Below are 13,416 nucleotides of genomic sequence, written 5' to 3'. Positions count from 1 at the left end.
TTTATTTTTAAAAGATATATAGCGCTGGGGTTGGTGTATACTCAGGAGACCTGAATCTCTGGAATGTCCATGTGATAGCCAGACTGTGAGCTTCAGCAGACTTGCAACTTCTACTGTCTGGTTTATTGAACTTACCCTGGCCAGCTAACAGGGAGGTGAAGGTCAACCACAACACCAGGGAGTCAAGAGTGCCTACAACTGCAAGCAGGAAAATTGCCTTCTTCATCCATGTGGAATCTAAACCCTCTCTTTTTTTAAAAATGATTTATTATTATTTTTATTTATTTCTCCCCCCCCCCGCCCCAGTTGTCTGCTCTCTGTGTCCATCCCCTGTGTGTTCTTCTGTGACCGCTTCTATCCTTATCAGCAGCACGGGGAATCTGTGTTTCTTTTTGTTGTGTCATCTTGTTGCGTCAGCTCTCCGTGTGTGTGGTGCCATTTTTGGGCAGGCTGCACTTTCTTTCACACTGGGCAGCTCTCTTTACAGGGCGCACTCCTTGCGTGTGGGGCTCCACTACATGGGGGACACCCCCGCATGGCAGGGCACTCCTTATGCGCATCAGCACTGGGCATGGGCCAGCTCCACACAGGTCAAGGAGGCCCGGAGTTTGAACCTCTGACCTCCCATGTGGTAGGCAGATGCCCTATCCATTGGGCCAAGTCTGCTTCCCTAAACCCTCTCTTGATATAGAGGGGGAGTGGACATAACCATCCCAGAGTCCACAGGATGGAGGAATAGAGTATGGATTAGAGTGGATTACTGATATTCTTCTATGGAACTATTGTGATTAGTAATGGAAGAAATTGTAGCATTTATGTGGAGAGAGTGGCCACGGTAGCTGCTGAGGGTAGGGAGAGGGAAGAAGAGATATGATGGGGGCCATTTTCAGTACATGGAGTTGTCCTGTGTGGTTCTGCAGGGACAGAAGCTGGACATTGTATGTCCTGCTATGGCCTACTGAGTGGACTGGGGGAGAGTGTAAACTACAATGTAAACCATTATCCATGTGGTGCAGCAGTGCTCCAAAATGTATTCACCAAATGCAACGAATGTGCCACATGATGATGAAAGAGGTTGTTGATGTGGGAGGAGAGGGGTGAGGGGGTTAGGGGGTATATGGGGACCTCATATTTTTTAAATGTAACATTTAAAAAAATAAAGAAGGACAAAAAAGATACATAGATCACACAAAATGTTACATTAAAAAATATGGTAGGTTCCCATACGCCCCATTCCCCACACCCCCCACTTTTCCCACATCGACAACTTCTTTCATTAGTGTGGTACATTCATTGCAGTTGATAAACACATTTTGGAGCACTGCTACACAGCATGGATCATAGTTTACATTGTAGTTTACACTCTCTCCCAGTCCATTCAGTGGGTTATGGCAGGATATATAATGTCCAGTATCTGTCTCTGCAACATCTTTCAGGACAACTCCAAGTTTGGAAAATGCCCCCATATCACACCTTCTTTTACCTTGCCCTGCCTTTAGCAACTCCTGTGGCCACTGTCTTCACATAAATGATACAATTTCTTCCATTGCTAGAGTCACAATAATTCTATAGTAGAATATGTGTAAATCCACTCTAATCCAGATTTTATTCCTCCATCCTGAGGGCCCTGGGATGGTGATGCTCACTCCACCTCTAAATTGAAAGGGGGTTTCAATCCACATGGCTAGTGGATGGGTCTCTCATGCCCACAGCTGCAGACTCTTTTGGTTCCTTGGTGTGGTGGTTGTCCTTCCTCACCTTTCTGTCAGCTGACCTGGGTAAGCTCAGCAAACTGGAGAGTAGATGCTGCAACAATGCTGAGGCTCAGAGCCCAGCTGGCATATGGATAGCCCAGAGATTCAAGTCTCCTGGGCATACACCAACCCCGAGTCCAACTCCATCACACTCAGGAGCACAAATTTCAAAGTAGGGCCCTCTGGCAAGGCACTGAATTCCAGAGCCATCTGTCATGACCATAGGACCTGGGTATCTCTGTAACCCTCAGGAGCACCATTACCTGGGTTTGTATCTACTTTGGCTGTCTCTGAGACCCCTCTGATGACTTCCTGACTAATTTTGAAGTCTCTTAGCCATATAAACTAATTTGTCTTTACCATTTCCCCGATTTACTCAAGGTCTTTTTCTTGGTAGCTAATGCTTGGTAGTAATCCCTTGGTGCCAGGGAAGCTCATCCCCGGGAATCATGTCCCATGCTGGGGGAAAGGTAATGCATTTATATGCTGAGTTTGACTTAGAGAGTGGCCACATTTGAGCAACATGGAGGCTCTCAGGAGGTAACTGTTAGGCACCCTGCAGCTCTTGACCTAGTTGAAATTTCAGATGCAACAGGCTCATAAGCATAGTCATCAGTATCAAGGGCCTATCACTGAACCATCCTTCTACACTTGTCATTGCCCTTGCACTTGGGGGATTGTTGCTATTATATTGGGAATGCCACAGAACTTCCCAGGATGGGAACCCAGCACTCCCTCAGTTATTGTGTGACTCTCTATCCACTGTGTCAATATCAAATGAACATCCAAACATATTTATATGCCCTATATGCATGCCCAGGTGAACTCCCATGCATCCCCCATCAACGACTCCCCACACCAGTGCTCTTACCCTGCTATAGTTGAACCCCTCTGTGATCCAAAACTTCTTGAAAAATGGAGTCTAATATATTGCTAAATTCAATTAATAGGAAAATGAAATGATAATGATAGGTTTAAACATTAGAAATAAATACACAATAATTTAGAAAAACGAAAACTTTATAAAAGTAAAAATTTGGGTTATTAAAAAATGAAAAATATTATAAAAAATTTTTTAATGTTTAGCTTTTCATCACTGTCATACATGTTTTCTTGTATGTACACTGGTGAGGCAATCTCTTCCATTTCTTTCTCAGTGTCTTACCTCTTTTTAAAAAATTATATCTTCAAAGAAGTTTTAGGTCACAGTAAATTCACATACAGAATATTGAGGACTCCCATATATCCAATTTCCTTCCCTTTTCCCCCCTTCACCAACAATGATCTTTTTACATGTGGATGTTACATTTGCTACAACTGATGTATAAATATTGAAACACAGCTACTACCCATGATCAGTAGTTTACATTATGGTTTACATTTTAGACCACACACTTTTATAAATTTTTGGTGAAATTTAACATGGGCATATCTATCATTGCATGATCATACAGAACACTTCCATTGCCCCTCAGTTACCCCCTCTTCCATCTATTCTATTCCTCTCTCCCCCTCCCTTTGAGGCCCACAGTGACAAACAAGCTTCACTGCTTAAAGGACAAGACTCATAGATACCTGCAACAATGCTGAGGGCTTGAGACACTAGTCTGTCCTCCCCTATTAGGAGTCACCTGTATTCTAGTCACTCTCCCCTCTGTTTGAGAACATGGGGTCTCTCCAGGATGGGAGTGCAACACCTTTCTGCTTATTGTATGGGTCTCCATTCACTGATATAACACAATATGACAAGATGAGCACTCCACACTGCCTAGAAGCCTGCCCCAGGTAACCCCTGTGCCAAATGCCCCCTATCCAACACTCTAATTCAGTAACTCTTCCTTATTATATTGTCTAAAGAGTTTTCTCAACATTATAGTTTCAACCATGTACCTGTCAATCCCCCAGTTCACGTGCTTCCGTCTACCCTCCGCCAAATTCAATGGACCATCCAACCCATCCTCCCAACCCTAACCCCATCAAGCCTGCAAGCCCAACCCAATATTATCCTTAAACCCCATCACATCCCTTCACTGCACAGCTACTTAAAAATAAAATACTTAAATATACTCTTAAAAGTAAAAAATAAAAAAATAAAAAATTTGAAATAAAATAAAAATTTTTAATACATTATTTCTTTCATCACTGTAATATCTGTTATCTTTTGTAAATTGCACAGTGACAATTTCTTGTTCCACCAGTGTCTTCTTTTCTTTTTCATTTCATCTTCAAAGAAACTTAGGGTTAAAGAAAAGTCAAATAGAAAATATAGAGGATTCCCATATACCCAATGTCCATCTCCTTTGCCCTTCACCTAATGATATTTTACATGTGGATGGTACATTTGTTACAATTGATATATAAATACTGAAACATTGCTACTAACCATAGTCAATGGTTTATATTATAAGTTACATTTTTCACTGTACTCTTTTATAGGTTTCGACAGAATTTAAAATGGCCAGTATCTGTCATTGCAAGAACATGCAGAACAATTCCAATGTCCAAAAACTGCTCTATGTTCTATCTATTCTATTCTTTCACCCACTCCCCTCAGAACCTATGGTAACAACTAAGATTCAATTTTTGAAGAATAAGATTCATAGTTACTTGCAATAATATTGGGGGCTTGACATATTGTTTTTTTTTTTTTTAATTAGGCGCTGCCTCTGTTCTTGAGAGAGTCTTTTCCCTCTAATTGAGAACATAAAGGATTCCATAGGATGGGAGTCAATATTTTCTTGTTTATTGTGTTGGTCTCCACCAATTGAGATAACACACTATGACAAGATGAGCACTTACATATTCCATAGCATCTGATTTTCTTGGTGTGTTTATTCCGGTGACTCAGTTTCTCTCTCTTGCCTAGGGCTTTCTTGTTGATTGGCTTTGTGGTAAAACTCCTCTTTGACTCTTGGTTCAACTTATTTTAGCCCTATATAATAGCTCATGATTAAATTATCAGATTTGCAGCTCTTATTCACCTGATTTGTGTCCTGTATATACAGCACAATTTTTATAATATTGCACTATTTGTGCACTTACATCAACCCTTGGAGAAAGCTTCCTTTCTCCTGTTCCTCCTCCAGGAATGTTAATCTGTTCTTTGTGTTTTTTTATTTGCCTCTCTCATTATTTTTTCTTTTAAAATTTTTTATTGAAGTTTATCAGTCATACATAAACATACATAAATAATAAGTGTGTAGTAACGGTTGTGAACTTCCAAAAAATATATGCGTAACATCATACAGGGCTGTCACACCTCACCCTGCCACCAATACCTTGCATTGTTGTGAAACATTTTAAACCAGTTATGAAAGAACATTCTCAAAATATTACTACTAACCAAAGTATTTTCCCCCAACTTACCCTGTTATTATTTTTATATCATTTATATGTGAACATACTAAACAGTAAGTGTATAGTAAAAGTTGTGAACTTACAATGCAAATATGCATAACATCATACAGGGGTCCCATACATCAACCCACCACCAACACCTTACATTATGTGAGACATTTGTTACAAATTATGAAAGAATATTGTCAAAATCTTACTACTAACTATAGTCCTTATCTTATATTTGGTGTTTTTTTCCCCAACCTACCCTATTACTATTAAGTATTTTTTTTATGACAGAAGTTGTAACTTTACAAAACAATCATGCACATGTGCAGAATTCCCATATAACATCCCCCTATGAACATACCACACCATGGTGGAACAATTGTTACAGATTATGAGTTAATATCATCTGATTATTACCAGGTCCATAGCATACATTTGGTACACCTTTTCTATACTCCCCCATTATCAACACAGTACATCTTTGGCATAGATGCATGGATATTGCATCATTACTGTTAGCCACATTCCATAGGTTACTCCAGTTGTATTTTCCCCATGCTCCAATTGTATTTTCCCCATGCTTCTCCACACTCCCACTATGCAGCAGTAGTGATGTACATCTGCTCTAGCTTACAAAGGACACTCTTGCTTCTGTGCCATCAACCATTTACATCCCTAGACTAAAATTTTCAGCCACATCCCCATTTATAAACCAGCAGTTACTCACTATAATGGGTTATCATCAACTTTGTACATTTCCACAATTTTACAGTAAAGGTATTTAAAACCTCTACATACATTAAACATCAGTAGTCAATCTCAGCCCTTCTCTGACCCCTTTAAGAATCCACTACTTACCACCAGGACTTAAAGATATTTTCCTACATTTTCTTCTAGAAGCTTTATGGTTCCTGCTTTTATATTTAGGGTTTTGATCCATTTTGAGTTAATTTTTGGATAATGTGTGAGATAGGGGTTCTCTTTCCTTCTTTTGGCTATGGATATCCAGTTCTCTCAGCATCATTTGTTGAATGGACTGTTCTGCCGGAACTGGGTGAATTTAACAGGCTAGTCAAAAATCACTTGACCATAGATGTGAGGGCATGTTTCTGAACCATCAGTTCAGTTTCATTGGTCTATGTGACTGCTTTTATGCCAGTACTGTCGGAGTCGCAGACCCGAAGGGTATCGGGAATGAAAGACAAGGAGAGATTGGGATCAGGGGATCTGAGAGCATTGAAGCCTCAAGCTCATCAGACAAGTTTATTAATCTCAGGGGCTTCTTTATATAACTCAAGCAATTGTGAGAATCAGCAACAATCCTAGCTAACTATTCCCATTACCTCAACCTGTGTAACACAATGGATCAAAAGTTATGATTATAAATCAAAGTACAAAATTTCAATGTTCTATTATATTGTTGAGAAAACATACCCAGAAATCTTGTTGCCCAGGTTGTCCTGTTCTACCTAGTCCTTGTTCCACCTGAGTATACACATCTCCTTGCTAGATTTATGACCTGCACGTGTAGCTATGGAGACAGCATGACTCGGTGGTCAAGGAAGTAACTTGCTTCCATGGAAACAACATGCCTGTTTCCCATACAGTACCATGCTGTTTTTTTACCACTATAGCTAGGTTATATGACTTAAAGTCTGGAAATGAGAGTCCTCCAAGTTTGCTTTTCCTTTTTAAGATGTTTCTGGCTATCCAGGCCCTTTCCATTTCCAAATAAATTTGATAATCATGTTTTCCATTTATTTAAAAATGCTGATGGAATTTTTATTGGGATTGCATTGAATCTGTGTATCTATTTGAGTATAACTGATGTCTTAATGATATTTACTCTTCCAGTCTGTAAGCATGGAATGTTCTTCCAATAACTTATGTCTTTTAAAATTTCTTTTACAGCCAAAGTAGATAAAACCCAGGTACTGGTGCTCCTGAGGGTTATGGAGACATAGGTTCTACAGTCATGGTGGTTGACTCTGGAGTTCAGTGCCTTGTCAGTGGGTCCTACTTCAGAATTTGTGTTCCTGAGTGTGATGGAATTGGACACAGATGTGAACTTTCTACACATGCCTCTTCTGTCACTTTTACTGAACCTGTGGTTGATGCTGTGGTTTGTGTATACCCAGGAGACTTCAATCTCTGGACTGGCCATGTGCTAGCTGGGCACAGAGCCTCAGCAGATTTGCAACTACTACTGTCTGGTTTATTGGACTTACACATGTCAGCTAACAGGAAGGTGAAGATGGTCAACCACCACACCAGGGAACTGAGAGTGCCTACAACACCAAGCAAGAGAATCTCATTCATCAACCATGTGGGATCTAAGCCCCCTCTTGATATAGAGGTGGAATGGACATCACCAACCCAGGGTTCACAGGATGGAGGAATAAAATATGGATTAGAGTGAATGTCCTGGTATTCTACTATGGAACTATTGTGACTAGTAATGGAAGAAACTGTAACATTGATCTGGAGAAAGTGGTGACGGTTGTTGCTGAGGGCAGGGAGAGGGAGGAAGAGATATGATGTGGGGACATTTTCAGGACTTGGAGTTGTCCTGGGTGGTACTGCAGGGACAGATGCTGGATATTGTATATCCTGCCATGGCCCACTGGGTGGACTGGGGGATGAGTGTAAACTACAAAGTAAACCATTATCCATGTGTGCAGCAGTGCTCCAAAATGTATTCACCAAATGCAATGAATGTGCCACAATGATGAAAGAGGTTGTTGATGTGGGAGGAGTGTGGGGGTGTGGGGTGTGGGGTATGTGGGAACCTCTTATATTTTTAATGTAACATTTTTTGTGATCTATATACCTTATAAAAAAGACAATTTGGGGAAGCGGCTGTGGCTCAATCAGTTTGGCTCCCATCTACCATATGGGAAGCCCTGGGTTTGTGTCCCAGGGCCTCCTTGTTTGTTTTTTTTTTTTTCCCCTCCTCAACTTTTTTTTGTCTTTATTTATTTTTTTAATGTTACATTAAAAAAATATGAGGTCCTCATATACCCCCACCCCCATCTTGCCACTCCTCCCCCCATCATCATGAGACATTCATTGCATTTGGTGAATACATCTCTGAGTACCACTACACCTCATAGTCAATGGTCCACATCATAGCCCACACTCTCCCACAGACCACCCAGTGGGCCATTGGAGGACATACAATGTCTGGTAACTGTCCCTGCAACACCACCCAGGACAACTCCATGTTCCGAAAATACCCCACATCACATCTCTTCCTCCCACTCCCTACCCCCAGCAGCCACCATGGCCAGGGCCTCCTTGTGAAGGCAGGCTCACCCACAAGCTCCATGGAGTGCTGTCCAGCCCACAAGCACTGTGGAGTGCTTCCCCACCTGCAAGTGCCATGGAGTGCCACCTGGCCTGCAAGCACCATGGAGAGCTGACTCAGCAAAGTGACACAAGAACAAAAAAAGGGAAACAAGCAAAAACACAGAAGAGTGCACAGTGAATGGACACAAAGAGCAGACAACAAGCAAGTCATGGGGGGAATAAATAAAATAAATACAGACACAGAAGAATGCACAGTGAATGGACACAGAGAGCAGAGAGCAAGCAAAAAAACCCACAAGGTGGGGGGGGGGAGACAATTTAATAAAAAAAACCAAACCTCCCCTCCAAACCAAACCAAAACAAAACAAAAAAAACCCCACACAATTAGTAGTAGGTTTCTGAGTATAAGTGCTTTATATTGTTGGTTTTGTTTATCCCCGAATATTTGGGTTTTATCTGTAATATTTTATTTTCATCACTCTTTGACACTTTTTTAGTTATTTTTATTGATATTACCTTCATTTCTAGACTCTCTTCCAGCTTGCTCTTCTGCCTTTTTCTTTTCAGGCTGTAACACACCCCTTAGTATTTTCTGCAAAGCTGGTCTCTTGGTTACATACTCTCTCAGTTTCTGTTTTTCTGTGAATATTCTAAACTCACCCTCATATTTGAAAGAACAATCTTGTCAGATATACATTTCTTGGCTGGAAGTTTTTCTCTTGCTGTATCTTAAATATATCATACCACTGTCTTCTTGTGTCCATGGTTTCTGATGAGAAATTGGCACTTAATCTTATTGGGTGTCTTGTATATGTGATGCATTCCTTTTCTCTTACTGCTCTCAGAATTCTCTCTTTGTCTTTGGCATTTGACATTCTTATTAGTATGTGTCTCAGAGTTGGTCTATTCAGATTTATTTAGATGGGAGTGCATTGTGCTTCTTGGACATGGATATCTATGTCCCTCAATAGGGCAATAGGGTTGGGAAATTTTCTACAATTATTTTTTCAAACATTCCTTCTGCCACTTATCCCTTCTCTCCTCCTACTGGGACACCCATGACATGTATGTTTGCATGTCTCTTGCTGTCTTTTAGTTCCCTGAGACCTTGTTCATTTTTTTTCCATTCTCTTCTTCATCTGTTCTTCCATATGTTCACTTTCAGAGGCCATTTCTTCAAGCTCAATAATTCTTTTTCTGCCTCCTAAATCTGCTGTTATATGATTCCACCGTATTTTTAATTTCATGTATTGTACCTTTCATTCCCATAAGGTCTGCTATTTTTCTATATATGCTTTCAAATTCTTCTTTGTGCTCATCCAGTATCTCTTTAATATCCTTAATCTCTTTAGCCATCTAATTGAAATTATTAAGGAGATTTGTTTGAACATCCATTGCGGCGGCTGGCTCGGTCGGTCGAGGTGGGGTCTGACTGCAGACGAGGGGTCGGTCCAGCCTTGGACGAGGGGTCGGTCCTGCTTGGGACGAGGGGTCGGTCCCACTTGGGACGAGGGGTCGGTCCGGCAGCAGACGAGGGGTCGGTCTCACAGGGGTTGCGCGGTTCGGCTGACGGGGTCGCCCGGTGAAGCTGGCGACGAGGGGGTTGCCCGGAGAAGCAGGCGACGAACTGGGGACAAGGGAGGCCAGGCCCTTGTCGGGGGCTCTCAGGACTGGAGGGCGCACGGCAGAAGAACTACCACGGAGACAAGGTAAACACGCAAGTCCAACTTTATTGAGGGAGAGGCAACAGTTTTATAGGGGCTGGGGAAGGCTGATTGGTCGAAGCCATGCCCTGCTCTGATTGGTTGCCGGAGAAAGGTCAGTGGGCGGTGCTGGACAGAGGAGGGGTGGTGGTTAGGGATTGGCTGTTGCTGTTGCTGGGGGAAGTGGCAGGGTTTAGTGATTGGTGGCTGCTGTTGCTGGGGTGGGGGGCAGACTGGAGTTTCCCGCCCACGCCTGGCTGTTGCTGCTGTCGGGGGGGAGGGAAAAGGGCAGACTGGATTTTTCCGCCCACGCCTGGCTGTTGCTGCTGTCGGGGGGAGGGAAAAGGGCAGACTGGATTTTTCCGCCCTGCACCTGCGCAGGGAGAAAGAAGAAGAAGGGTGCCGCCCCACAAGGCATCGTGTGGCGCCATCCGGGAGGAGGGGCGGCTGCGGAAGCATGGCTGCCGAGAATGGGAGACCCGAGGGCACTCTGCGCCCATGCCGAGCTTCCTTCAGGGGTGGCGGTGGGCCCGACCAACCACCCTATTATGGGGGCAGCGGTTTGGAATAGGCCTACCGCGGCCGCTGCCCCTCGCCAGGCCAGCAAACCACACTTCAGCCCGAGGGGTGACCGCAATCCATAATTAGTTGTCTCAACTCCTTTATGTCATCTGGAGGCTTATTTTGTTCCTATAACTGGGTTGTATCTTCCTGTTTCTTGGTGTGGATTGTAATTTTTTTGTTGATTCTTGTCCTCTGGCTTACTAGGGTATTTATTCCGGGTGCTGTTCCTCTCTTTAGTTTATGTCTTTCTTGCCCTTTCTCACTTGCTGGTTGTGCAGTGGAAGCCAAGAATGTAGTTGGTGCTGTAAGCTGTGGAGGCTCAAGCTGCCCTCATTGCCCCAGGGACTGATGAAGCTTCTCCCAACTTTCTCCTTTGCCAGGGATTGGGACAGAGCCACAGCTATGTGGAATAGCCCAAGTCATGCAGACCTAGACTATTGTTGTCCAGAGAGACAAATGAAGCTTCACATCCCTTTCTCCTGTGTCTGGGGCAGGAATTGAACTGCACATGTGGACAGCAATCCATGCAGGTCCAAAATGACCACAGTTGCCTTAGAAGACTTCCAACAATTCAGTCTGTGCCAGCTGAATGTATCTTCAGTTATCTGGAGAGGCTAGTGCAGGGCTCACCAGCTTCTTCCCTGCTAGAGGTAAAGCTGAAGCCTAGGCTAGGGCTGCAGGCTGATCTGGGTGAAAGAAACTGATTTCTACCATCACTGTTATTTTCAGTCAGCCTGGCTTCCCCTCATGCTGGGTGTAGAGAGTCAAAATGGCAGCTACCAGCCTTTTTCCAACTTGGACAGGTTCAAACTTTAGTTGTTCTCAGGATTATACTTTAGTACTGAATTTATTAATCAGTACCTGAAATTGATGACCAACCATCTCTTCCTCTCCTGCTTTGGGGAATTGGAGCTTCTAACTCCAGTCATAGACTAGCTTATGAGGCAGCTTGTACTGCCAAAGTAGGATGATCACCAGCTTCCATGGAGTGACCTGTATTTTCCTGGGGAGGCTGACACAGTTCACCCCAGCTTCCTCCCTGCCAGAAATGGGGCTGGGGCTTATGGTAGAGCTGCAATCTGATTTGGGTGGAAAGAAGCTGGTCCTTACCAGCACTGTGATTTTCAATCCACCCTGCATCCCCTTGTGCCAGGGGTGGACTTAAAATGGTGGCTACCAGCCTCTTTCTGACTTGGACAGGTTCAAACTTTACCTGTTCTTAGGATTATACTTTAGCCAGCCAAATTTACTAATCAGTAGTTGAAGTTCCTGCCCAATTGTCTCTTCCTCCCCCATTTTTGGGTAGTGGAGCTTCCAATTCCAGCAGTGGAGTAGCTCCCAAGGTGGATTGTGCTACCAGTGGAGGATTGGCACTGACCTCCATGGTGTGGCATGCTCTACTTACGAACCTGCCCTCTGCAGATGAACAGTGTCCTCCTTCCATTCTTTCAAGGATGTTGCAGGATGCTCTTCTGGTCTCCTGGAGCTCCCAAACAGATGCTTTAGATAGCTCTGGGTGATTACTAACTGCTCTGTAGCAGGAGCTGACTCTAGGTGCTCCTTACTCTGCCACCATCTTGCTGGTTGTTTTGCCTCTCTATATTATTAACACTTCTGTTTTTCTCTAGCTGCTTTTACCTGGAGGGCTACTTTCAGTAGGATACGACTTCAGATACCACCTTCCCAGTCAGTGTTCTCAGTCAAAACAGGCCTAGGCCACATGAAGACATGTAGATCATTTCCAATATGCTCTGAGAAGGAGATCTTAGAGGCTGCCAAACTTTGACAACTTCCCAGATCTGTGCTTTCCTGATGTATCCATCAAATGGTGCTCTTTAGCCAGCTGTTCCTTTTAGCCTTAAGGTTTTGCTGCACCTTTAATTCTCAGCTGACTTAGCCCCTGTCAGGGACATGGTTGAGACTGTGGCTGCCAGCTGCAGCAGGGCAGGATGAAACTGTTGCCCAGCTCCCAGACCTTGTGATCTGCATTCTCTAACCAATCGCCAGTGCTGGGATTTGACTCCCCTCCACCATTTTTTTTTCTTGGAAGAGCTACCCTTCCACAGGCTGTTCTCTACCGCTCCAAGCAGGCACTGTGTCTCTGTAACAGCCCCAGTCCCTCTCGTGCCAGGGGTGCGGTTGAAACAGAGGCTGCCAATTCCTTTCTCTCTTGGGCAGGTTGAAACTCTTCCCTATCGCATTCAGAAATTACTGCGACTCTAAACCAGCCCTGCTTCTTCCCCTGCTGGGGGTGGGATTGGAGGATAGACTGCCCCTTCTTCTTGAAGTTGGCAGCCTGAAACTGTCCATGCTGCCCTGATCAAGTATCAAAATGCACCCAACTACTTCTCCTGCCATTGGTGGGACTGGAGCAGAGGTCACTACACCTGGGAATTGAACCTGGGACCTCATACATGTGAAGCATGTGCTCAACCACTGAACTGCACCTCAGAAAACTACACTTCTGCAGCTTTCTGAGGTGGTCAGACTGAAACTGACTGTGTTGCACTGAGAATGTGATCAAACTTCACCCAAATTCCTCTTCTGTCCTGTGCTGGGACCTGAGTAGTGGCCGCCAGTGGCTCTCCAATCTGGGGGCACTGAAACTGATCTCTAGCATCCCAGGAAGTCACTGTATCCTTCAATTGGCTGCATTTCCTTCCCTCTTGGGGATAGGGTTTGAGCAGTGGCTGCTCACGGCTATCTGACTTGGGCAACTGAAATTGATCCTTTTCATCTCA

This window comes from Dasypus novemcinctus, chromosome 6 (assembly GCF_030445035.2).
Source record: "Dasypus novemcinctus isolate mDasNov1 chromosome 6, mDasNov1.1.hap2, whole genome shotgun sequence".
Taxonomy (NCBI): Eukaryota; Metazoa; Chordata; class Mammalia; order Cingulata; family Dasypodidae; genus Dasypus; species Dasypus novemcinctus.
This window is presented reverse-complemented; position numbering follows the sequence as displayed.